This window comes from Ambystoma mexicanum, chromosome 2p, assembly GCF_040938575.1.
Source record: "Ambystoma mexicanum isolate Mex_15411 chromosome 2p, UKY_AmexF1_1, whole genome shotgun sequence".
Lineage (NCBI taxonomy): Eukaryota > Metazoa > Chordata > Amphibia > Caudata > Ambystomatidae > Ambystoma > Ambystoma mexicanum.
Genome location: NC_090923.1, coordinates 1,214,118,534 through 1,214,143,302, shown reverse-complemented (window position 1 = coordinate 1,214,143,302; position 24,769 = coordinate 1,214,118,534).

The following is a 24,769-nucleotide window of genomic DNA, read 5'->3' as shown; positions in this document are numbered from 1 at the left end:
AAAAGCCAGGGATAGAGGCTAGAACCCTGAGAGAACAGGGAAGTCAAGATTGGGGTGATAATCACAGAGAAGCCCCAGAGCAGGGAAAGATCCAAGATACCCCAGAGTGGGGAGAAAGATAAAGACAAGCCCCGTAGTGGGGAAAGATCCAAGAAACACCAGAGTGGGGAGAAAGACATATACAAACCCTTACAATGAGAAGCCGCAGAGTGAAGAGAGAGAGAGAGACAGAGACAGAGACAGGCCCCTGAGTGGGGAGAGAGACTGAGGTGACCCAGATGGGGCGGTGAGCAAAATAGAGGAGCGTCTCTCCAAAGGCAGAACGACACGACTGTAAGAAAACCAATTTTGCAAAAGAGGAGACCTGACTGGACCCCCACTCCATAACTTGCTTGGTGTTGTGGAAACATGGCCAAATGCTCCAACCTCAGGACTATACTGGACTGATGATCCCTAATAAGGGTGAAGCCAGGTATGTAGTTGTCCTGGCAGCCTTGATAATGTCTGTCTTGGGTTGATTAAGCTATGTATAAAGTAGCACTGCCCTCTTAGACAAAGACAATTTCATAGAGAAAAGGGTTTGCATTTGAACTAATTTGTATACCCACAATGCCTTGCTGTTGTGGCTCAGAACTGGAAGTGAACTTCCTGGATACTAGGTGACGTTGTGGAATGTGTTACTTGACTCAAATAGACTTTCCTAATTTCACATTTCAGGTGAAAGGTTTTTTTCAAACTTTTTTAAACCCACCATAACTTTCTTGATGTTGTGTATAAATATATTTTCCAAGAGGAGAATTTCTAATAAGTAGACTGGCAAAGTATTAAAGGTGAGATGTGCACTTTAATGGCACTTTGATGTGTTCTAGTGGGTTAAGCATCTGCATTGGAAACATGACAACCTGGTGTGAAATCCTAATAGCTGAACACTTGAGCAAGCAAGCTTTTTTTTAATGCTGGCCTCAAAAACACAGAACCGGGGATGCGTCTACCCATTGAATAAAGCAGGCGGACGCTCTCCACTCACATTTATGAACTTGTGCCCTGAAAATCAGTACAGAGCCAGAACCAGAGAAAATATCCCCTCCAGTCTCCAGGATGACAACCTCTCTTGACACATCCTTTGTAAATATGCATGGCACACTTGCATGCTTCATACAGATGTAAGGAAAATGTTACATTCTACTTAAACACTTTTTTGCTCAGTAAATATAAACATGTGTAAACAAAGCAAATAGCTAAAAAGAAATTGTGCAATATATTTAATAATGCTAGAGGAAGGCACATATTTCTGGCAGCTAACTGCTGCTTTGCATGTGCTTTCAAAATAAAAATGACCCTTTGCGGTTCTTAACACAACAATGGTCTCTTAAATAGGCCATCAATAGTAAATTGCACCCACTATAAACGCTCTGATTTAAGAAAAAAAGTGGTCTGCAGTGCTTATGAGACCTGCAGCCCCTATTGGGCTGCTGGGAGAGGGCGTTTGTCTTTCCAAAGTCGCAGCAGGAGGTTGACAGGTGACAAGTTGCCTCACCAGAAGAAACAAAAGGGAGCCAAACCACGAGGGACAATAGCAGCTTTTGAAAAAGATAGTCCAGCAAGCTTCCCTGCCATCGTGCATGCTGCAGCGTCCGCGGCACGTGAGCTCAGAGTGCACTGCAGCAAGCTTAGGTACTCTGAGCACATGGCCCACGATGCAGCCTGCAAGCGGATTGAGTCAACAGCACCCTCAGAACGGCCTATCAGGCACAGGCTGCCCACGCCTAGCACCAAATACCTCTTCACCCTCTCCATGTCTGCCACAGGGCGGGGGTTGGAGAGCTGGTGTGGAGCTGCGCCAGCTTGATTGAGATTAGAAAGAAGGAGGGGGAAGGTTGCGGACCCCTAACCTGCTGCTGAGCCCTTGCCAGTTCCAGTCCTACTGTAGAGAAGATATCACAGCTGCTGCCCAAAGGGAAGTGAAATGTTAAGAGAGAGAGAGAGAGAGAGAGAGAGAGAGAGAGAGAGAGAGAGAGTGTGTGTCTGTGTGTGTGTGTGTGTGTCTGTCTGTGTGTGTGTGAGAGAGACAGAGCAACCGAAAGAGACACGTGAGAGACTATGTGTGAGAGTTGTAATGTAGTGTGGATGTATTTATGTGTGAGCGGTTGATGTGTGTATGAGAATATTGGGTGTGTGCACGTGTGTGTGTGCGTTATGACTGATGAGTGAAAGATTCTCTCCACTTATCAGTAATCCCAATGTGAGGGGATGGGGGCGACCAGTATAGAACACTCACACTGATTTTTCCCATTATTCCAGTAATATCTCTAATAGTCCTGGGAGGATAGCTCAGCGGCCACATGCGTGCCTTGGAAGCAAGACGACATGAAGCAACACAGGTTTGATCCCCAGGTCCGCGCTTAGAAACCTCTGGGTGTTTAATCGAGTTATAATTAATTCTCTTTTCTTGTACATCTATGCTTTTTGTTTATACATTTGTGAAAGGTTACATTTTTGTAATCATATACAATAAAAAAAATGTTAAAAAATAAATATGCAACTAAGAAAAAAAATTACGCTAAAAAAAATGTCCTGTACCAGCACGTCAATGCCCGCAGGCTTTGTGAGCGTTTTAAAAATGTAAAATAAATAAATATTATTGGAATAATGGGCAAAGACAATGCTATTACCGCCAATGGGGATGGATGCTATTACCACCACATTTACTGTTCTGCCCAATCCTGAGTATGGCCCTACTTCGATGCATTCACCTCCAGCTCTCTGCTGGAGGTGGTATGGCCATTTTTGGCGCTCTTACTGCTGGCTGTATTAGAGCCGGCGGAAATTTCCCCACCCATCCCCATTGGGTCCATTGGACCCAATGGAAATGGGGACTTACCCCTCCGCCCCAACCTTGCAAAGGGTGAGCCGGTGCAAATTGCGCCAGACCGAGTTGCGGTGACGCCAATTGTGTTGGGCGGTATCCTGGCGTAATTAGCGCTGGGATACTGCCCAACTCATGATGAGGCCCAATGTGAGTGTTCCGATGTGGGTGGGGAAATTACATTGGTGCACTATTCAGCCAGACTGGACATATTTTCTTACAGTGGCATGCCATTTTTTACTGGCATCAACCATAAAAGCAAACATGATAAGTGTTCTTACGTGGCCCAGCACACTTGCCTACTTTAGTGCAGCCAGTCTGCACATATTTTCTTACCATGCCATGATGAAGAGTAGGTGGTGGAGAGAAGAAAAGAGTGGAGGGGAAGGAGGCGATTGGCGAGAATTATAAGGGAGGAGGTAGAAGAGTGAGGAGAAGTGGAGGCATGGAAGTACTTCAAGGTTGAGAAGGAGCAGGTGGAGAGCAGTATCCTGGAGAGAAGAAATATCAAGGTAGAGAAGGAAGAAGGTAGAGAAGGAAGAGGTGGCGTTGAAAGACCCAGGGAAGGTTTGGGGGAGCCTTGAGGAGTAGGGGGGAAGTTGCAAATGAGGAAGAATGGAACAGCAGCAGTGAAGAAGAGGAAGAGGGGATAGCTACAATATTGAAGGGTCAGAGGATGTAGCAGATTAGAGAACGGATTACTCTAAAGCCCAACGACTCAGAGGAGTTGTTGGTGAACCTCCTTGCCAGAAGGGGTCCCCTGGGAAGGATGGAGTAATACGCATATGGTGGGGCTTTGAGGATTTGAGGGAGAAGAGTAGCAGGAGGAACGAGAAAGAACTGTGGCTAGAAGAAAGTCCGTTTAAAACAAGGAACTAATGAGGCACAAATGAGGCACAGAGGGGGAGAGAGAGTTTGGGTTGGTGGGGAATAGTATCTGGACTCCTAAACCACAAGGTGGTCAGTAGCCCGATCCCGCAGCCAGTGGCATGTCTAAGGAGGATTACCTGCTGGAAACTCTGAGCACTGTTGATCAACATCTAAGATGTGGTGTTGGTCCCTTGCCGGTAAAACCCAGAATGACGAAGATGATCAATTCTCCTGCTTCACACTCTACGACAAGAGCATCACTGAGGAGCTCCAGAGGACTGAATTAATTGGTGCTCTGAAAGAAAGTGATTGTCCTCTATGGAAATGAAGTCATTATTAATTTGAAGATTGTTTTTTGCATTAATAAACCTGCCACTAAATGTGGTACGGACAAAAATTGAAGTGTAAACTATTGTGGGATAAGATAATGAATCTACTATTATTGTGAAGGTTGGCTCTTGTGGTGATACATTTCAGTAATAACGAAGTGTTGTGCGCAGGAGATATACAATATTGTTATAATCAGAAATTAGATTTTAGGAGGTACTTGACAAGGAGGTTACTTAGAATTGGCTTGCGCACCTCACACATGTACTTTGAGTATCAAAGACTGAATCCAGACTGTTTTTTTTTTCATTATCCGGGAGACACCAGAAAGACATTTGGTTATTTACCACTTTTTACTGGCCTCCTTTTGCTTTTCTTTGTAAATCCACACATAAATTGAGTTATTCCCTCTCATGTCTTTCTCCATATGCCACTTAGCTTAATGACACAACTCACTAGAGTGTCCCTTTCCTTCCTCCTCCCTGTCCACTGACCGCTCCCCCTCTAATCAATCCCTCCTGTACTTTATTGGTTCTGCCCCAAAACTCTACTCCCCAAACCTCAATCGCAAATTCCAACCTGACTCATTGATCCTCTATCTGAAGTTAGGTCCTCTATCGAGGGACTCTCGTCACCCCTTTCTGACTGCATCCCGAAGGCCTTTCACGGCTTCAACCATGCACTCAGCACTCCATTCGACCTTCACTATCACGTTCACTCCTTTACAGCCTACCACCCACCTCCATCCTCAGCCTTGGATTTCCCCTGCTTTCCAACAATTAAGAACAACATTGTACCAACCACGTCCCTCCATCCGATAAGTCACCTCATCTCTTTTCTTTGTTCTCACACCAGTATCCATGACCCTCCAATGCATGCTTGCCCCCCTCATCCACTCTCTATTTCTTCCTTGCTCTCCGCTAATGACTTTGCCTTTTATTTCTCTAGTAAAATCACTAAAAATCACAACTCTCACTAACCCTCTGTATCACATTACCTTTCTGTTCTTCACTACCCCACCTTTAACTCTCCCCACCTTCACTCTCCACCACTCTGGCTTTACTAGGACACATCCTCCAAACTGCCAACACCATCTCGGCACCAGCAGATCTTTTCGCAAAACCCAAAATTGACACCCCTTACTTGCAACTTCTTCTGACACTTTCTCATTAACTTGCTGCCCTCAGAAATCTTCCCAATTAGTTTTAAGGTGGCCACCATTCTACCACTCCTAAAAAGAAGTACAGCTGGGCCCAGTAACCCTGCCATCTACAGACGTCACTCCCTTGTACCTCACTTTTCTAACGTCCCAGGGTACGTTACATTCACCTGCGTCATAACTTACCTGAAAAGGCAAAGCGTAGTGACTCACGCCCCCTCCAGTCTAGGCCACAAAGTTGTCACTCCACAGAAACAACACTCTCTTAAATCTACAAGTTCCTTACTACCACCCACCACTCCTCTCGCCTCATCCTCCTAGATCGCTCTGCTGCCTTCAATAATGTTAACCACTCATCCCTCCTCTTGACTCTTTTTCACTTGGGCTTCCAGGCCTCTGCTCTGGCGCGGATCACCTCTTACTAGTCTTGTTACTCGTTTTCCACCTCTTGGAATTCTGTGCCATCCTCTGCAGTGCCTTTACCAGCTGGGGTGCCGCAATCCTCTGTCCTTGGCCCCCTGTTAGTCACCCTAACCCCCATTCCTGGGAAAGCTCATCTCGTCCTTTAGGTGCTTGCATTATTTATTTGCCAACAATACCCAAATCTTCATGTCCCTTCTCTCGGTTAAAACTGTCAGTGATCTCAGAGCTTCCCTCTCGTACCACTGCTTGACTACCACCACCCACCACAGGATGGCACTTCGCTGCCAGAGGCTCATTTCCTTCAAAACGAAGCGAATGTACCTCACATCTTCTATTGCTCCAACCCTCCATCCCTCTACTCTTTCCTTCATCCCTGACACCCATTGCCCAACCCCATGATAGACAGCCGGGCGGGTTCTCCCTGACAGCGATCCGAAACTACAGCAATTCATTACCTCTGCCGACTCAGACTTTAAATCTTCAATATCCGGAAAAACGTTGCCTTGGTGGCATTCTGCTCTGCCAAGACTCTCATGTCCAGCCTTATCCTCAGAAGGCTGGATAGCATTGCTGGCCTCCTTAAGATGCTTCCGCCTTTCTCTGTCACCCACCTTGACTCAACCTGGCTACTCGCACACTATTCAAGCTCCTGTGATCAGCACCCACCTGTTTGTACCACCTCAGGGTAGTGTAGTTGGTGATGCGTGTAACATTCCTTCTTCTTGTGGAGCAATTAATGGACTCTCCCCCCAAAATGGCTGTCGCCCTCTAGCTCATCTCAACCAGGGCTCAAGTGGAGGGTACACACGGGTGGACGGTGTTCACCCACTTTTTTCAGGTGGTGGACTTAGTCTCCCCAGCTAAAATAAGAAACATTGAACGTTCTCTGTGAATTTAGGAATTAAAGTCGACCTCAGGGATCAAACCACAGTCGTCAGGTTTGCAGGCTGGACACTTCACCACTGCACTATATAACCTGATCAAAAATAATGAACAACTGTTCCATTTCCGTACTGCAAGTTCCAGGGAAAATGTTTGTTTTGGTACTTCGAGTTGAAAACATTCACACCTTGTAATGTTTTCAAAGACACTATTAGAAGAAAATATCGTCTCTTGGTTTTGTGTGCGTGTTGATTTTACGAAAGGCAAATGCCATGTGTCCTGTGCAATGTGGGTGGTTATGCAAAGCCAATTTAATTAAATGTGCATATTTCACCTTGATATGCTAATTTCTGGCAATGTCACATCCCATTGCGTTTGCTGATGAGTCCCCCACTTACATTTTTAGAACTTGACCCCTGACTCTGTTCCCCGCCCACTCTGTGTTACCTGGTGCTGTAATTCCTACACCCTACTTGCCCCATGACTTGAACTCCTTCGCCCTGATATCAATGGCTCCAATCGCTTTTCTTCTCCAGCCCTGAACATAGGGGTTTATACTGCATGAACATCCTCTACTGGAAGCATTTACTGTAGTGTATTCTGTATCTCTTATCTAACCCCATCTGGGATGTTCCCTCTCCTTGTCCCATTGCCTGCCGACTTCACTGGCTAATGTGTCGGCCACTCCCACACCTGTTCTAGTGTAAGGCGCCATCATGTCACGGGATGGCCCGTTACCCGGTGATTTCGTTGCAGAATTAGCGCCAAACACATGTTCCAGTGCAAAATATGAATCACCAAGAAATTCGCCTATAGTGTATAATTTAAAAGAAAAGGCACAGATAGTATGGGACGGGGAATACTGTATTGTTAGGGGGTTGGGCATTAATAGGGGCTTGCAGGGAGCGACGCCACCCGCCCCACCACCAAATGTTGCTGCTGCTCTGAATTTAACAAAAAATTGTGTAAATTCAAACATGAAACATTTGGTCATGAAAAAATCAGGGGTAAAAATCCATCCATATTTGCTGCTATGCGGATCTTCTTGGCGGGCCTCTCCCTGGGATCGTAATATCTACACAGTCGTCACGTGTGACGTGGCATAGCGCATAGAATCTGAAACTCCTGGAAGAGTCGCCTTGGCGCTGTGGAAGTGGAAGAGCGCGCCCCCTGGCGGAGTACCTAGGCACGCGCGCAGAGCTTCCCGTCAGGCCCGGATCCTGGCCCCGAAGCCCCGCTTGAATGGCTGCAGAGGGACGTCGGCGTCCCGATGATCTCAGAGGAAGAGCGCGCCCCCTGGCGGAGTACCTAGGCACGCGCGCAGAGCTTCCCGTCAGGCCCGGATCCTGGCCCCGAAGCCCCGCTTGAATGGCTGCAGAGGGAAGTCGGCGTCACGATGATCTCAGAGGATTCATCTTTTTCAGCGCCTGTCGCGCTGAATGGAATTTCTCATTCCATTAGCATGGTTTTGTCAGAAGATATAACGCATCAGGGAGATTTATAGGGCCTGACACTTTCCCCAGGGTATTAAGGCACTGCGCTGGCCGCGGCTTTCTGCAATAACGACACGAGGCGGAACTTAATTCTGGCATTAAAAGGGGAGGGGGCGAGCTGGCGTTCTATAAGAGGTCTTAGACGAGCCTTTGCGTTGGCTCCGTCTGCCCCCACGCATACTGAATTCTGAATTATTTTGAAGGACTCTAACCGTTATATTTATTTATTTAAATTTTTATAACGCGCCACACGTCCGTAGGCCTCAGAGCGCACAACACAGATTTGCACGCCTTTCTGCCCGAAAATCCCCATCCTTCAAATAGGGATTTTCGGGCAGAAAAGGCGCGCAAATCTGTGTTTTTCACGTAAATAATTCCATGAATCAGGCTGAAAAGAAGGAAGAGAGAATGAGCAGTGGTAAGGCAATAAGAGGTTAAGCATGGGTGAAGCCAGCCATCAAGGTTTGGGGGGGACTTGGAGGACAACTAAAAAGGACATCCAGAGTGACCACAGACTGCCCCAGAGGAGTGCCCACAAATATCAGTTTATCGTTTTCATTAAGTACTCTTATTCACTAATATTCTACGTTCGCACGTATCGCACAAATGCGGGGGGCACCTTGGTTTGCTGCACAACGTTAATAAGCATGTTCTGTTGCGAAATGTAACAGTGGAGTATAACATTTCATAACATCTGAAAAGATTCCAATATCTAGTAATGCCAACAAACCATTGCCTACTTTTCTCTCCTGTTATGCTATTGGGCATGTCTATAGCGCCTTTCACTATTGGTATGATCGCAGCGCGCTGTTGGTTGAACATCCTTGGGTCAGTGGAGAAAGTCAGAGTAGTAAGTAGTGCGTGTGTGCACTCTATATATGTGCAGCTAGGCCAGATTTTTTGTGGTGGGTAGCTGCATTCTAATGCTAGGAGTAGTGTGAAGGTTGTGAGACCGGTAGTGTGTGTGCAGCTAGGTCAGTTGTCTTGGGGTAGCTGCATTCTAAGGCTAGGAGTAGTGTGAAGGTTGTGAGACCAGTAGTGTGTGTGCAGCTAGGTCAGTTGTCTTGGGGGTAGCTGCATTCTAGTGGAGGTGGTGCTTGCATATGAGATGATGTGCATAAGAAAGTTCATTAAAAAAAAAAGTCTCAAAGGTAACCATCTTCAGTTCAAGGCAATATAGTTCAAGACCAATCCTTGCGGTTCCCTTCCCCAAGTTCCAAGTAGTACAATCCAGAACAAAAAGGGTCTTAGGATTTGATTGCTGAGACAATCGTAGTTGAAATCTTTTGCAGTAGTTTTGTTGAGCTTGTTTCGTGATGTCTTTAGCTCTCACCAATTAGGATTCTCTGGACTAGGTGCAGTTGTCAGACCATACGGTCCACCTACCGCAGGTCACCCAATCAGGATCCCTGGACTCTCATAGAGCTGATTTTAGGATGTCCTTAGCTTTCACCATTCAGGGTCCTCTGATCCAGTCGCAGTTATGAGACCACACGGTCCACCCATCACAGGTCGTGCAACCAGGGCCCCTGGACTTCTCAACCCAAAATACAAGTTCCTTGGCACTTGCTCCTGCACGCAAAGTCGGCCTTACTTGGCTCTGCTGTGCTGGACTCCTGGCGTTTAGGGTGCAATCTTATAAGCTTTGGCTGTTCCTGAATTGTCGTGTGGGTTTTGCCACCATGTACCACACATCCTTTGCCAAGTAGTTGTCTTGCCACACTGTATTCATTCATTAAAGTTCATTGTTCATGCTTTCTGTAATCTTTGCTGTAGTCAATTGTAAGGTTAGATGTAATTCTTTGCGCAACCTGGCTTTACTATAAGTTGAGTTTCAATTCAGAGTTCAAAAGTGTTCTTATGTTTCTTAAATTCAAGTTTGGAGGCATGCATTGTCTCATGGTAAAGGTGTTTCAAAGTTCGAAGTTCAATGTGCTTGTTTAATTCAATGAGCAGTTTCCCTGTAATGCGACGTTCAAAAGTCAAAGTCTTATATAGGTTGGTAATCAGTATATCTTGGTTTCTTGTAATAATCTTTCATGTAATTCGGTATTCAGTATATTTTGGTTTCTTGTAATAATAAGCTTTCATGTAATTCGGTATTCAGTATACCTTGGTTTCTCGCAATGTTAAAGCTTTCATGTAATTTGGTATTCAGTATATCTTGATTTCTTGCAATGATAAGGTTTTCATGTAGTGCAGTAGTCAGTATACTGTGGTTTCTTGCATTGTTAAGCTTTAATATAGTTTAACATTCAATATGTGGATGGGCATTTGCCTGCAGTCCTGTTCGGAGCTCCCCGGTGCTTACGTGCGTCTCTGACACTCACCGACAACCTGCTCCTGTTGCCTGTGGGTCGTCCTGGAACTCATCAGTATTTGCATGTCCCTCTGACACTCACCATTGGCCTGCTTCTGCTCCCGGTGGCTTCAGCTGCAGTCTCTGTCCGCTTCTCGGTGGGGAACACCACCAATGCTTTCCCTGCTGTTTCTTACGAGCGCGGGCAGCGTTCTATGAGGCCTGGGTCTGCCAGCATCCTGGTTTGGCATCCAGTCCCACCACAGCAGTCTCATGAAGTGTGGATCCCCTGCTGGTCTCTCTGCTTCTCTGTCACAGCTCCCTTCTCTGGTTCTCCTTGCAGGCTTCCCCTCTCCCTGTTGGTCATTCCTTGTATGCCCCTGCAACCCCCTAACCGGCGGCAGGTGGGTCAGGTTAATTAAACCTGACTGACCATAGTTAGGCAGATGTGCCTATCTTCACAGGGTTTGGAATGCAGCTTCCTTGTCTCAGTATCTAAGTGGTTTCAAGCAGTAATCTTCATTACTCTCAGTTGCCTCTTCTTCGTCTCAGTGGTATCAGGTGTTTAAGTGTGGAAAAAGGGGAGGAATTGGCATGTAACAGCCTATAAAGGTTGGTTGAGGGTTAACTTGACTATTACTAGGAAAAGGGAGATACCATGTCTCCCAAAGGGGTATCTCACTCCCAATCCTCAAGGACTCTCCAACAAGGTGATCCTCCCTCGCTTCTCCACCCCCAAAGTCAGGATCCAAAAGGGATGGCCTTTCCCTGGCCACCTGCATAGTGGATCCAAGGGGAGTACGAGTGGGAATACCCTCAGGTTTCTCACAGCATTCCGTTATGCATCTGTACTCTTGTATACCACTGCAAAGTGCACCATTGTGTATCTGTATTGTTGCATAACTCTGTAAAGCACTCTGTGGCTACTCGAAGCTAGGTCCGTGCTCAATAAATACCATAATAATAATGCAAACAGGAGGGATACTTACAGGATCAGCTAATGCTCCACGCCTCCAGATAAGTGATCCATCAGAAATGATGGTGGGCCAGGCCTCCCTCCCCCCTACAAGAAGCCATAGATGTACATACAGCGTTAGAAATCTTGGACAAGGGTGTCAAGCTAGTGAACTCAGAAGGGTCTATCGACCATGAGAGGAGAGGGGGTTCTAGCAAGTAGAGGTGGCCAGAGTATAAGTGGACAAACCCAACATGTCAGGTAGCAGGGATCCCCAAGGTGAGTTCAAATCCGAGTTGAGAACAGCATTTACGCCCCACTGGCGTGTGCTGTGAGTGAGACAGTCACATGTGTAAAGGTGAAGGCTATAAATGTGCCATGGGGCCCACTTTTCTCATAAGTACTAAAAAGGTGGCCACAACACGGCTTGCACGTGTAGAGGGTTACCCAACAGAACTGGGCAGAGTCTTAGGGGATCTGGTCAATCCTGGCATACGTAACTCCAATCGCTTTTGGAAAAAAAGTTACAATTTTGGGCTATACGTGGCCCACACTCAAACCAATGCAGCAGTGTGCAATGTTTGTGAGGTGGAAGATGGTTCTGTGGTGGGTTGGCCATGGGGTCTGCAAAAATGAACTGAGACCGGGGCAGGAGGAGCAAATATTATCAGTGTCAGAGACCACAGATGACGTCACGCTGGCCAGAGATTACCTGGAAATGTTTAATGAAATGCTGAACGGATTCAAACATTGGATTGTCCTGAGTAGAGGGACGCATTTCCTTTAAGAGTCAAGAAGGAACAGAAAACAGAACTGAACTAACAGTGCAGATTGGAGGTTTTTGAACCCATTGAGAGTTCAGTCTGGCTCACCCCAGTGGTGGTTGTTAGAAAACCCAACAATACAATGTGTGTGCGTGTCGTATAGACCTGGGCAATTTAAATGCAAGTATTTGGGTGGACTGTCACCCATTGCTGAATATTTTCCATTATATCCTCCAAACTCTAGCTTTATTGTCGACATACCATCAGGTAGGTCTGGATGAGTCTTCTTGCCATCTTACCTGTTTGTGACACTGCTGGGGGCATGAAGGTTCTGCTGTATGCCATTTGGGATTGCAACTGCCTCAACACTTCTTCAAAGATAAATGCAGGAGCTGTTTGATGTTCTGCAGGCATGCTCTTCACTGACGAAGGCATAACAACTGTTAAGGAAGAACAGAGGCATGACACACAGATACATGTGGTACTAAAGGTTCTTCAAGAAAAGGGTCTAACTGTAAAATTGGAGAAATGTAAAATCAAGGTGAAAGAGGGGTGCCCTTGGGTGGTGAATGGAGTGGTCACGGGAGCAGGGTGTCACGATCTATGCCATGATGCTACGTCTGGAGCAGGCTCCAGGACTGCCACTTGAGGTGAACAATTGGTTCTGCTGTCCTGTTAAGGGATTCTCACATGTGTAGAGCAGATATCTCCCTTAGTGTACCTTTGAGTTACAGTGCCACCTACAGGAGCTGGTAAGCTTTGTGGCAACTCAACAGCTGCTTAAAGGGTGGAATGTGCACAGCTGCTGCGGTGCTCCATCAGAGGCAGAAGGAGCAGAGCTCTTCAATCAGCAGTACACAAACACATTGGTTCCAGATACTAAAAACAATGTTGGTGCAAGTGTGGTGAGCTAGAGCATCTCCTCACTTGAGCCAAAAAAAAGTAGCAGCCGAATCCTCCAGTTCAGATGCCCTTTTTCCCCCTTGTGTATTTGCGCAAATATGGGGCCGCTTCTGGGGATTTTAAAGTGCATTTTTAATTCACAAACGGGGTGTGCTTTAAAATTCTCAGAAACTAGGGTTATCCCAATATGCCTTTAGAAATTGGCACAGGGCAAGGCACAAATAATGACAGGGTGATTTCTGACCCAGTCATGATTTTTTCTTTAAGTTTGACAGCAGCGGATTAAACAGCGGCTGTCACACTTGCATTCCCATGCCCCACACAGGGATGAAAATGCTTTTTTTTAAAGAGCATTTCAAAAAGATGTGCCTTTTAACGACCCATTTCGATTAAATGTTCTCGTTGCTGGGAGCCTGTAAAACATTCGTGTTGCCAGCGTGCTCCCAACACCGATGTATGCAATAGGACTGGACAGTGCATCTTTGCACTTTTGTCCAGCCCCTCCTGAAATGCTCACATCACCTTTGAGAATAAGGTGACCTGAGCATTTACGAAGTTAACACAAACGAAAGGAGCGCATTCTCTACCCAGCTTTTATTTGTACTGCTTTCTGAGAATCTTTCCCGCAGACTCACGAGCACATCCGATGCTACTCCACCTGACTGCTCCGTCCCTCTCCCTCGGGAAAATGATATAATGTTGCTGCCCTGAGCATTCGAGCCACAGGGGTCCCGAGGAATAACACCTAAGCTTTCCCAGTAACTAACCCTGCAACCTCTCTTTACAGGCAGACGTGTGCGTAGCTGCCGCAGGGCCAGCTGGGGCCTACGGCGGCAGTGAGCGTGCTTTGCGTCACGCCTCAGATGCAGCAATTCTCCATACCCAATGGCCACCGGCGTCAAATCAGACCTCGCTAATGGATCCCAGAGCATGTCACAGCACACCCGGTGCCAGTGGATGGGCGGGGAGAGGGGCAGGTGATTAATGGATCTCAGAGCATGTCACAGCACACCCAGTGCCTGTGGATGGGCGGGTGGAGGAGCAGGTGATGGCAGACCCTAACTCCCATAGATTTTAGTGGAAGCACGGAGCCACGAAGTGAAAACTCAGACGAATGCATCCGATCGCTCAGCCTTATTGATCGCGCCGGCGCAGAGTGCAGGCCTTTTGAGGTCTCTTGGAGGGCCGCCCGGGGGGCAGGAGTCCCCACGGAGAACGAATGCCATTAAGAATAATGTTCGACAAAGTTAGGAAAAATTCATCAATCAAAAAGCACAGGCCTGCCTCTCGGCAGCACGTTTTTATGCCCCTTAATTAGGTTTCGGCATCTGCCAAAAACAAAGAGAAGTAATGCTTTGTCTTGGTGTGTAAAAGAGCTGCAGACTTTTTAGGTGGGGCCGACCCTGTGCAGTAAAGGATGCGCATGTATACAGGAAGTGACATCACCGAAAATGACATTGGAGGGAGTGGCATGATAGGAAGTGGCATTAAATGAAGTGCAAACTAGCAAGGAATTTTTAAAGATTGTATAATGTTGCATTGGCAACAGATGCTTAACAACCAGTGGCCTCTCCAGGAATCAAATTTAGGGGGGGAGGGCACAGAAGGGGACCACAGACAAAAATAGGGGGGGCTGCGGCGGCCGCCTATAAAAGGGCAATGGGTTTGCTTTTCCCAAATTGAAGTGGGCAAAGTAGTCCAAAATGGCCAGAGGGAGGTAAAAATCTTGCATTTATACAGCAAGCAATTTAGTTGTATATATGTATATATCTTGATCTTAACGATATTGTCTCATTCTGTATCGATATTGTAAATGTATATCGGTATATGTCCAAATCTCGGTATATCGCCCAGCACACACACAGCACTAGTTAAATTCACTCCTGGTTTCGGTCCTTCATGGGCAATTTATTCAGATGTTGTCTGTGGCCATTGGCTGATAATGGACAGCTGCCATTTTATGCACTTTGAAATTATAGTGTCCGTGTTGTATCCCGATCGCATCTGCTAAAGGGGGCCTTCACAAGTGTGCCATTAATACCCACGGTTCGCAATGCCTTTTTGTGCATCTCGCATCTGGCTGCGGGTGCTTTTCTGGAAGGACTGTGACCCCTGTGCCGCTGTTCTGTCTGTACCTTTAAGGTGTGTTCTTCACTGCATTTTCTGTGCACGTTGCCAGCAGCATCATTGCAGCCCTGTGTGTGTGCCATGCAGGCGGCACCACAGGCAGCACTGCAGAGAGATTATCCCAGGTTGAGGGGCAGGGGAGTATCCAGAGTGGGGCGGTTGAGCCACAAACAAAGTCTTGCTACTTTTCCCCCCAAATGCAGTGCCGGAATTCCATATGGTCTCATTCAAGTCCCCACCACACCGCCCACCATTGCCCCAATCCACTTTTTTTGCAACATTAGTGGTAGATGGCATTTTAACACAACAACATTAAAACTCTAAAATCATTACAGATGTGGGAAACTCATCTATTAGAGCTCTGTCCATGGGCTTTGGGGCAAAATACACGCAAACCTCCTAATTTGTATATGGATTGCACCAACAAAAGTGACTTCAGAGAAATGGACATTGCAAGGAGCATCATCAGTCTTTGGTACTTGGAGGCACAATGGAAGTGACTTTAGAATAAGTTGTCATAAGTAAGAAAAGTGGCAAATAACTTTGTGGTGCAAAATACCTAAATTGCACTAATATTATATATGGAGCAACTCTATAGTTATTAGGCTTTTGTTTTTAAAGAGCATGATATATTAACATAAGCTGTGAAGTTAATCACTTACAGAGCTGCAGATAAGACACAGTGCGATTAAATGATTTTCCCAGGATCACACACTTCGGTTAATGGGTCGAACCGGGGTGTGGGCAGCTGAGCACATCATCCCAGGTTTAGTTGGTATAGATGTTTAAGGTTCTGCTTTGCATTTCATGTGCTTAAATAATACTTTATTTATAGCAATGCCTTGGAAGCAAACCACATTACATAATAAACTATCCTTTCATAGTAAACTAACAATACACTATATACATTGTCATAGAAATATGTTAAGCAATAAGAATATGGCTTTAGTTTTATTCTCCCCATCCTGCATGCAAAGCTACAATAGCATCATGCAGATTAGTGTGAGCCTAACCAATCCCCCTTGGGATTTAAAGACATAGGGCCTCATTACACGGATGGCGGTAAGGGTTTACCGGTACCGGTATTTTACTACGAGGTCCCTTTGCGGGTTGGGGAATTTAACGCCTGCTTTTTGCACACAGAGCAACGTGAGAGCCCCTCTGCAGCCCAGAGCTCCTTGGGACATTGTCCTGTCAGCGGCACACCTCTCCCATTCTGGAAGAGAAGGTGGCCTGCTGCCAGGAGAATGGGCGTGCTGAGCAGGAATTGCCCAGCACACATTGTCCTGCCAGCGGGACCTTTCCCGTTAGGCATCCACATTGAGGTGCCTAACGGGAGAGGTGTCCCACTGACAAATATCCTGGCCTGGCTCTCATAAGAGCCACTGGGGGGTGGAGGGGTAGCCCTCCCTGCATCCCCGCTCGGCATGCTACTGTAGGGGGGCCCAAGGGGGGCACAGGATTTCAGAGGCCCCATCCTAGCGACACCACTGTTAACAACTAAGACTTAGCAATATATATTGTCTGCTAAATGATGCCATGGAGTTACATGTGTACCTAAGGGTGTTGAGGGGTTATAGCATTAGAAACATAGCCTGCGGTGAAGGCCATAAAAGAGACTGCCCGTTAGGCAGGAATCTTTTCCTTCACTAGATGTCCACCTCTACCCTATTTTCTTTGTAGGCATGCCTGTTATCATGCACACGCTTTGTTTTCCACTGACTTCGTTCTACAGGTTCTATCAATCCAACTTCATCCCACTAGCACAGCTGCGAGTACTCCATCCACCCACTGCAGACACTAGTGTTGTTGGCAGGGCCGGCCTTAGGGGTGATCCACACAGGAGACGGCCCAGGGCGCCATTACCACCTCCCCGCCATGCCAGCTAGGGGGAGTCTTTCAAGGGCTCTGCGAGCTGGCATAGAGGGAGAAGGCACTGCAGGTGCTGATTGTTATGTAATGCGGCCGCTCCGGCGCCGGAGTGGGGAGTTAAAAACAAAATTGCCACCCCCTCTTCCACAAGCACTGATGAAGGGTGCACAGGGAGGGAGAGGCGCACCAAATTGTTCTTAAACGCCCGGGGCACTGCTGCCGCTAAGACCGGCACTGGTTGTTGGGTTTCTTCCTCTGTAAAATATCAAATGGCACCAGGCTTGTCCAAGAGGGGCTAACCTACATCGAACCTCATGTTTACACTCCCTTCCTGAGCCAATTGCCATCTTCATTGCGTCAAGAAGGGTACACTGCAACCTTTCAATACCCTTATCAGACTGCTGGGTAAACCATGAATCCTTCACTAGCTGCAGAACCCAGTCGCTGTTCTGGCATGGCTCACGACCATTACTACTTACGTGTCAGGCCAGTGCTTTAAGTGGGGTAAGAAAATTAGGGGGGGGCTCTCATTTGGGTGCGTGGCTTGCATGATAGGTGTGGTCTAAAACCTGATGGGCGTGGCCTAAAGAAGCCCATGTAAGAATGCACAGGGGTGGTCTTGCCTACATAACTAAGTGCATATCGCAACACAATCTGCTTGGTACATTCCTTGAAGTATAACAAATCAAATCTCAATGGCACTGTTTATTGTACCCTTAACTAGGGTCATTCACAATAGCTGAGGTGCTGAGGGACGTTAGCCGGTGCATTTACATCCCAGTACATAGGTCAGACAAGGCAACCCTTCAAATCCACTCACCTTCTCCATAAATAAAGAGAGTTATGAACCACCTTCTCCGTAACTAATGAGTGCTACGAAGATAAACACCTTCTGCCCCAATTCAAAGAAACACCCGGACAATCCATTGACTGCACAAGCACTGCACCCCACACACTGAGATACATACTGAGGCTATCACTTATTGCACTAATGCAAGTGTAACTTCCCTTTGTTTGCCTTTCCTAGTGGTTTTGTCATCTATCGACATGTTGAGAATTTGATAGTTACTATTACATCCGTTTTTGTTTACTTCTTGATCTTTGTTGCATTTTACGCTTTCAGCACTGTGATTGGCCATGGGCAATTACAAATGGGTCATGGACCCTGCTGATATTTGGAACGAACACACACACACACAGACACATACACGGTAGATACAGTAACCTGCCTAGCACCACCATTTTGTTCGTGTGGTGGTGGACTGGAATTTGAACTTGGGTCTTCTGCCTCCACAGTCCATGTCTCTGACACATGTGAAAGCAGAGAATTTACTCATCAGCTAATGTGCCAATCCAATTACGCATATGTGAAAGTGTGGTTGGCGCATAGGCTACCACAAACACAGCTCTGCTTAAATTGTTACTGATATGGCCGGCCAGCAGACAGCCTGTAAAGGTGAGAGCGCGCAAGCCTTCAATCCATGGCAGACATCTTGAAAGTGAGCTCCAAACGTTGTCCATAACAGAACCATCCAATCTGGTTAGGGCTGTTCTCAAGGATATCGGCTGCTTGGAGCCTACACAAGGCCCTCCAGCAAATTGACCTCTGCTACACCTGCAGCCAGACTGTCAGGATACACGGCAGGCTGTGCGTCTCGGGAAGGACGAGAAGAGGCCTTGGGCTGGCTCTTCCTCCCATAACACAGCCTGTGAAATGTGTTGCCCCTCGAGTTTCGGGTTTCACACCAAGGACCCCGCACAATGATTCTGCACATTTAATTTCACACTTTGGAATGGAAGGAAGGGAAGAAAGGGAAGGAAAAAAAGCACTGACCTTCCTGTGGTTGTGGCTTCTCATCAGGCGTGTCGTCTTGGTGTTCGCTCGTCACAGGTAGGGGACCAGACTCCGGGTTCACCAGGTGAGTGAGACAGACCAAAATGGCACACCCTTTTATCAGGGCTGGCCTGGTTGCCTGGAACTGCAGCTTCTTCTCGTGACCCCTCGTGAGTTAAGGGGTCACGAGAGGAAGTTGCAGTTAGCAAGTTGGGGACGCTGTACTTCCTGAAGCTGTGACTGACAGAAGTGCCAGGCACAGCATCCCACACACTGCAACTTCCTCTTGCAAAGCAAGAGGAAGTTGATGTTTGTGCGACGCTGTGGCTGGCACTTCTGTCAGTCACAGCTGTCTTTTATCATGCCAGCGGGATAATGTCCTGTCGTGGCCGCAGTGGGATAATGTTCGCCATGGCGGGACCATGCCGCCCTGGCTGAGCCCCACTTTTTGGAGACTGCGCAGGCTCAGGGCCGGCTATCCCTGGCCCGCCCAACCCACTTAAAACCCTGTGTCTGATCCGGGCCACCGGAAACCATGCCTCACCAGGCCCTTGGTCTTTCCAATTCCCAGGTGTTCTTCATGGGCTGGCTCTACCAGTTTATAATGGACCTATTCAGGTGGCACGACTCTTTGGCACCATAGCACCATGTTTCCCAGAATCCCTAGTTGATCTCTCACCCCATTAAACTCTTTTTAATTTAGCACCCTGGGCCTCAGGCTACCCCAACCCAAAGCCAACGCTCTGGACAAGCAGACGATACAAATCATCACATCTCAGGACTTCTTCCCAGACGACTTGAGTAGCACAAATAGAGATGGCAAATATTTGCTCCTCTTCATCAAACCTCTCCACAGCACTCTTCTCCGCTCCATGTGATATTCTTTTCAGCCGATTTATATTTTTAAATCTTTATTATTTGCAAAATATCTCTTTTTTTTCAAGGCCCCTCCCTGCCCTCACCTGTGAAATCAGGAGGTTTCACACTCCAAACCCCCTTCATTCCTGCACACTCTCCCCACACTAACAATTTCTACCCCGCACACATATAAATATACACAATCACACACGAAAACACACACCTTCTCAAATTCCTCCCCTTCACACTACCCCACAACATACGGTATGACGTCCCTTTAGCGACAGTTTTTTTTGGATGGAATTGTTACCGAATAAATTCCATCGAAAAAACTCATTGAAATATAGAGGGGGAGGTAAGGGGATACAAGGGATAGGGAGGGGTTTGGGGTAGGTTTACAAATATAGGAAAGGGGGCCTTGAGGGGAACCCCCAAATAAAACAAAAAAAGAATTTCGATGTGTTTTTTCGATGGAATTTTTAAGCATAAATGCCATCGAAAAAACTCCTGTCAGCAAAACAACATGGAACCCGACATACACACAGACACGCAAAGAGACACACATGACAGCCTACATTCCGTCTTCCCTGCCCTTCCTGCCCGTACCTGTCAACCCCCGCATGCACTTGTGTGCAAAAGTGGTGTGACAGTTAGATTCAGAAAGACCGCTCTGAGAGGCCTTTCAAAATCTTTTTTTCCTGGGAATAACAAAGAGTAATTTTCACTCTATAACCTCTTCTCAACCTTTACCACACTCCTCAACAGGGCATGAGCCATGATGTTGTCTCTTCCTGCAGCAAACTCCACCTCTATGCTGAGCCCTTGCATGTACACCACCCCTCTAAGGACTCTGAGGGAGAGATCATCCAACCCCTTGCTGGAAAACATTACTTTGAGTGGTGTGTCATCCATCTTCAACAAGAACTGCCTTCCCCACAGAAACCTTCTAAACATTTGGGTACCCCAATAACACCGATGCCTTTTTCTCAATAGCCAAATACCTACGTTTGGTAAACCTTAGACATTGAGAGGCAATGATAATGGACTCCTCCTCACCTCACGACACCTAGAACAACACACATTGAAGCCCCGTTTCACTGGCATGAGTGTACATGATGGTTTGGCAAGAGTCATCAAACCTTGCTAAAACTCGGGCTCCCATAATCTCCTTTTCCATTAACCCGAACTTCTCTTCCCATTCACCCGATCATTGAAAAGTCACTGATCTTTTGAGCGTGCGTCACGTCTTGTCGGCAAAATGTTTAATACATCATGAGCAATATTCTAGCAATGCCATCCCAAGCACCAGTACCTGATGATTCTGTGGTGCCTCAAATATGCAGGAGATCATCCTTGGGCTGAACACAATCCCCAAACAACAAATGACCCAGGTATTCAATGCTCCTCTTCCTGAATTTACATTTTTCTGGCTTTAGTGTTCAGCCAGCATCTCTCGATGTCTCCAGTACCAATACTGTATCATGGTCTCACTCTCATTTTCTCCAAACACAAGAATAGAATATCATTTTTATAACGCACAATCTCTTGTTCCTTAACAAACAGATGAATTATAACCTTTGGAAATATGCTTGCCACAGAGACTAGTCCAAACGCCACCCCTCTGAAACAAAATAAATGAAATGGGGGTATAAAGCATGCCGGATACATGGACAGGGAGTGTAACCACACCTGGTGGTAGGCAAACATTAAATCCATAGTGGAGAAAACCTTTGACCTTCCTGCGGGATGCAACAATCCTGTAATATTAGGAAAGGGAAAGCGTGCTTTCACGATCTGCTTGTAAAGACCCGTAAATCCACACACATGTGACTACTCCCATTGACCTTGAGAGCTACTACAATGGAGAATCCCACTCTGCACTTTCAACGGGTTCAGTTAAACCCTCTTTCTGGAGCTTTTCTAGTTCTTTCATCACATCAGAGCACAGATTTAGTGGAGGGATTCTCACTTTGGCACTGTTTTAGTACAATGTGGTGAAAAAACAAAATCCAGCTCCCCATTGCCTTTGGGAAACAACACTGGCCCCTAATTGAATAAGTCTCCTAAATTGTCAGTCTCTTCTACCAACAAATACCTTCCCAGGATCATCGGGCTCCTTATGATCCTTAATTCTCCTTGTTTAATCCAACCGTGCAGGTTTCCTGCCATCCCGGACGCTTACACTTTGGCACCAACATTTCTCCCTTTTAACTAAACGTTTACCTGGATATCCATGGGCAGGTTCCCATATGCATTGCCACAGAGGTCTGACTGTGGAAGAGATATTCGATTATCTCCTCTTCCCAACAACTTTGTTTTATTGATGACATAGTCTGCACCTGAATCTACCAACAGGGGCAGTTCATTTCCCACAACAACAAAGGTGGCAATGGCGTGTTCCTCTTGGGTCCATGTTTTGCTTCACTGACCATCAAAGACATATTCCTTGACCCTCCCTTAGTCCTTCATCAACCATTTGAACCTGTGCAGGAGCTAGGCGAGTGGTATGCTGTGGGAATTGTTGAAAGTAAAGAGGGCTTCAAAGAGCCTTCTGTACTTCAAGTTCACTACCTCACTGTTGGGTGCAATCCCCGAGCCAAGAGTACAATAGGGTGAACCAGGTGGCAGCAGCAGATAACCATGGTAACTCACAAATGATGTCCATGACACTACATCCTTTCAAGGGCCTACTCCAGGGAGCCCGGGAGCTTGTCCTCACACAGTGGCCAAAAGATGTTTGATAGGCAGGGTCAGCACTTGTAAGCTGGGGCACACATGTTCTTAGGTGGGCTTCAAACACTATCAAGCAATGGCAACAGACCGTGGTTCAGGTGTTTCTTGCTCAAGCGTACAGATAAGAAGAATTCAAGGGGGATGCACTGGTTGTCCAGCTTGCCCTGGACAAAACAGATGACATATCCCCTTCAAATCAAACTGTAAGGCATTTATTGATGGAGTGTGAGGGAACATGGGCAGTTCGAAAGAAGTTGTTTGGTAGATTTGTATCTCGAGAACAAGGGATTAAAGCAGAGTATTTTTGGGATTATCTGGTTTCTGGTTATAATGTTGCCCTAACAACATCGGTTGTTCGAGTTCTAAAACTCAGTAAAATAATGGAATAATGTTCTTCGTACTAGCAACGGTAAATGGAGAAATCTCATCTTATTTTAGATTAATGTATGCATTGTGGAAAAATGTAATTTTTCTCTTTTTACGTTGTTCGATTTGTTTTATGTTTGTTTTCTTTGGCATGTATAACTTGTGATCTCTCTTTGAGATTTTGTTTTTTGTAAAGGTTCATGGTAGAACCATATACAAATAAAAACGAAAAAAACAGATGACATATCTTCAGTGGGATATGAAAAGCAAAATGGTCCACCCCAAGGAAAGCTGGGCTAACACAGGGCACACTTTTGTCTGACTATCCTCAGTCGTAACTATTGAATAATTCTCCACAGTACAGATATAGTGTTAATTTGCTTAAAGATGCCACAATGGAATCATTTAGGTAAGTATACATATATATTTCAAAAACATGTGCATTTGTAATTAAAGCCAAAGTGTTACAAAATTAATTTTCAAGAGAACATAATTCCATTTAAGGCTTTACATGTAGACAATTTCAACCTTTGATTGTGATTTTTTGTACATAAAGAACCAAACATTCATTTCCATTTCAATGTAAACCAATGTCTCTCAATTTTGGAATCATAAATTTGTACAACGCGTTTCGGGACTAGCCCTTCATCAGGTAGACTTTTCCAATTTAAATTCTGTAAATAAACAAAATAAATCAATATCAGTTTTGATTTTGTTTCAATCTTATGTGTTTTGGTAGCTGATTCGATTTTGAAAAACAAAGGACTGACCTGTGTCCTTTCTGTGTCCATTTACTGGAAAAGATTCGATAGAGAGTGACACCCTATTGGATTATCGGGAGTTCAACACTGTATTGTGTTGACACCTAGTTAAGAAATACATGTTTTACTCACATTTGGAATGGCTTCAGTTTTGTAAAACCGCGAGTGGGACTCAGTAGCTCAACCGTAAGCGGTGGGTCCCACTCCACAGTAATCTTATCTGGATTCACAAAATATAGATTCTATCAACACACCGTCTTCGCAGTGGTTCTGGACTCAATGGTGTATATTCGCTTGCATGCATAGATGGTTATCTGGTGCTCTCTGGGATTGATTTCAATTAGCATTTTTGTTTGCTGGCTCCATTATATATCCCATCTGTGAAAATGGTTAAAGTGTTTTTAATGCGCTTTCTGAATGTCATCATCCAAATAGCATTCTTTTGAAGTATGCCGCAATGCGATCAAGCAATCCATTCTATGTCGACTTACTTGTTGAGTTCCGTATGAAGTATGTAAACCTCGCTGATCGTCTTCTTCGAGTCCGTAGTAACGCTCCGAATGTGGATGTTGCGCTGCCTTCTCTTCTTTCGCGTAGTGTTCATTTCTCCTGTTCAAAGAGCCGAGTAACAGCTTCTATGTACTCTACAAGTCGGACGCGAGTGTTCGCTGTCTGTGCTGCTCTTACTGATGCCGTTGTCTGGAAAACAGTGGTGAGTCATGAGTAATGCAGCCTACATTGCATTTCCTGATTGTTCCAGGTGCCATCTTGGAGTGTTGTCATACCTGATGGTATTCGTCCAGTGGCTGCACTATTTCCTTAATCTACTGTCCACGCGGATTTATAACAATGTATAATCATTGATCCTTTGATTATTTTGATCTAGGTGGCATAACTTTCTAATTTAGGAGTTTGATATTATTATCCAATTACGGGTCCATTAAGTAAGGCGTTCATTTTGCGATAGAATGTGTTCTAATACGTATCTCGTTCTATTGTTTAAAAGACTGCATTTGGTGTGTTGGTTTTTGATATTTTCATCTGATTGTAATTTTGAGTGTTGGATTCCAGCTATCAATAACATTGATCAAGCATTTATCAAGTACCAGTTTTCAGAAAGTATACCTTGTGACCATTTAGAGATGACAACTCATATCCCAATCAACATTCATTCCTGTCGGATGCATGGAGTTTAATCAGTCTATCCAAAATAATTCTCGTTGTAGCAACAGCTTTGCCATATTTCCTCCTCTTCTTGACAGTGTCACATGTTCCAA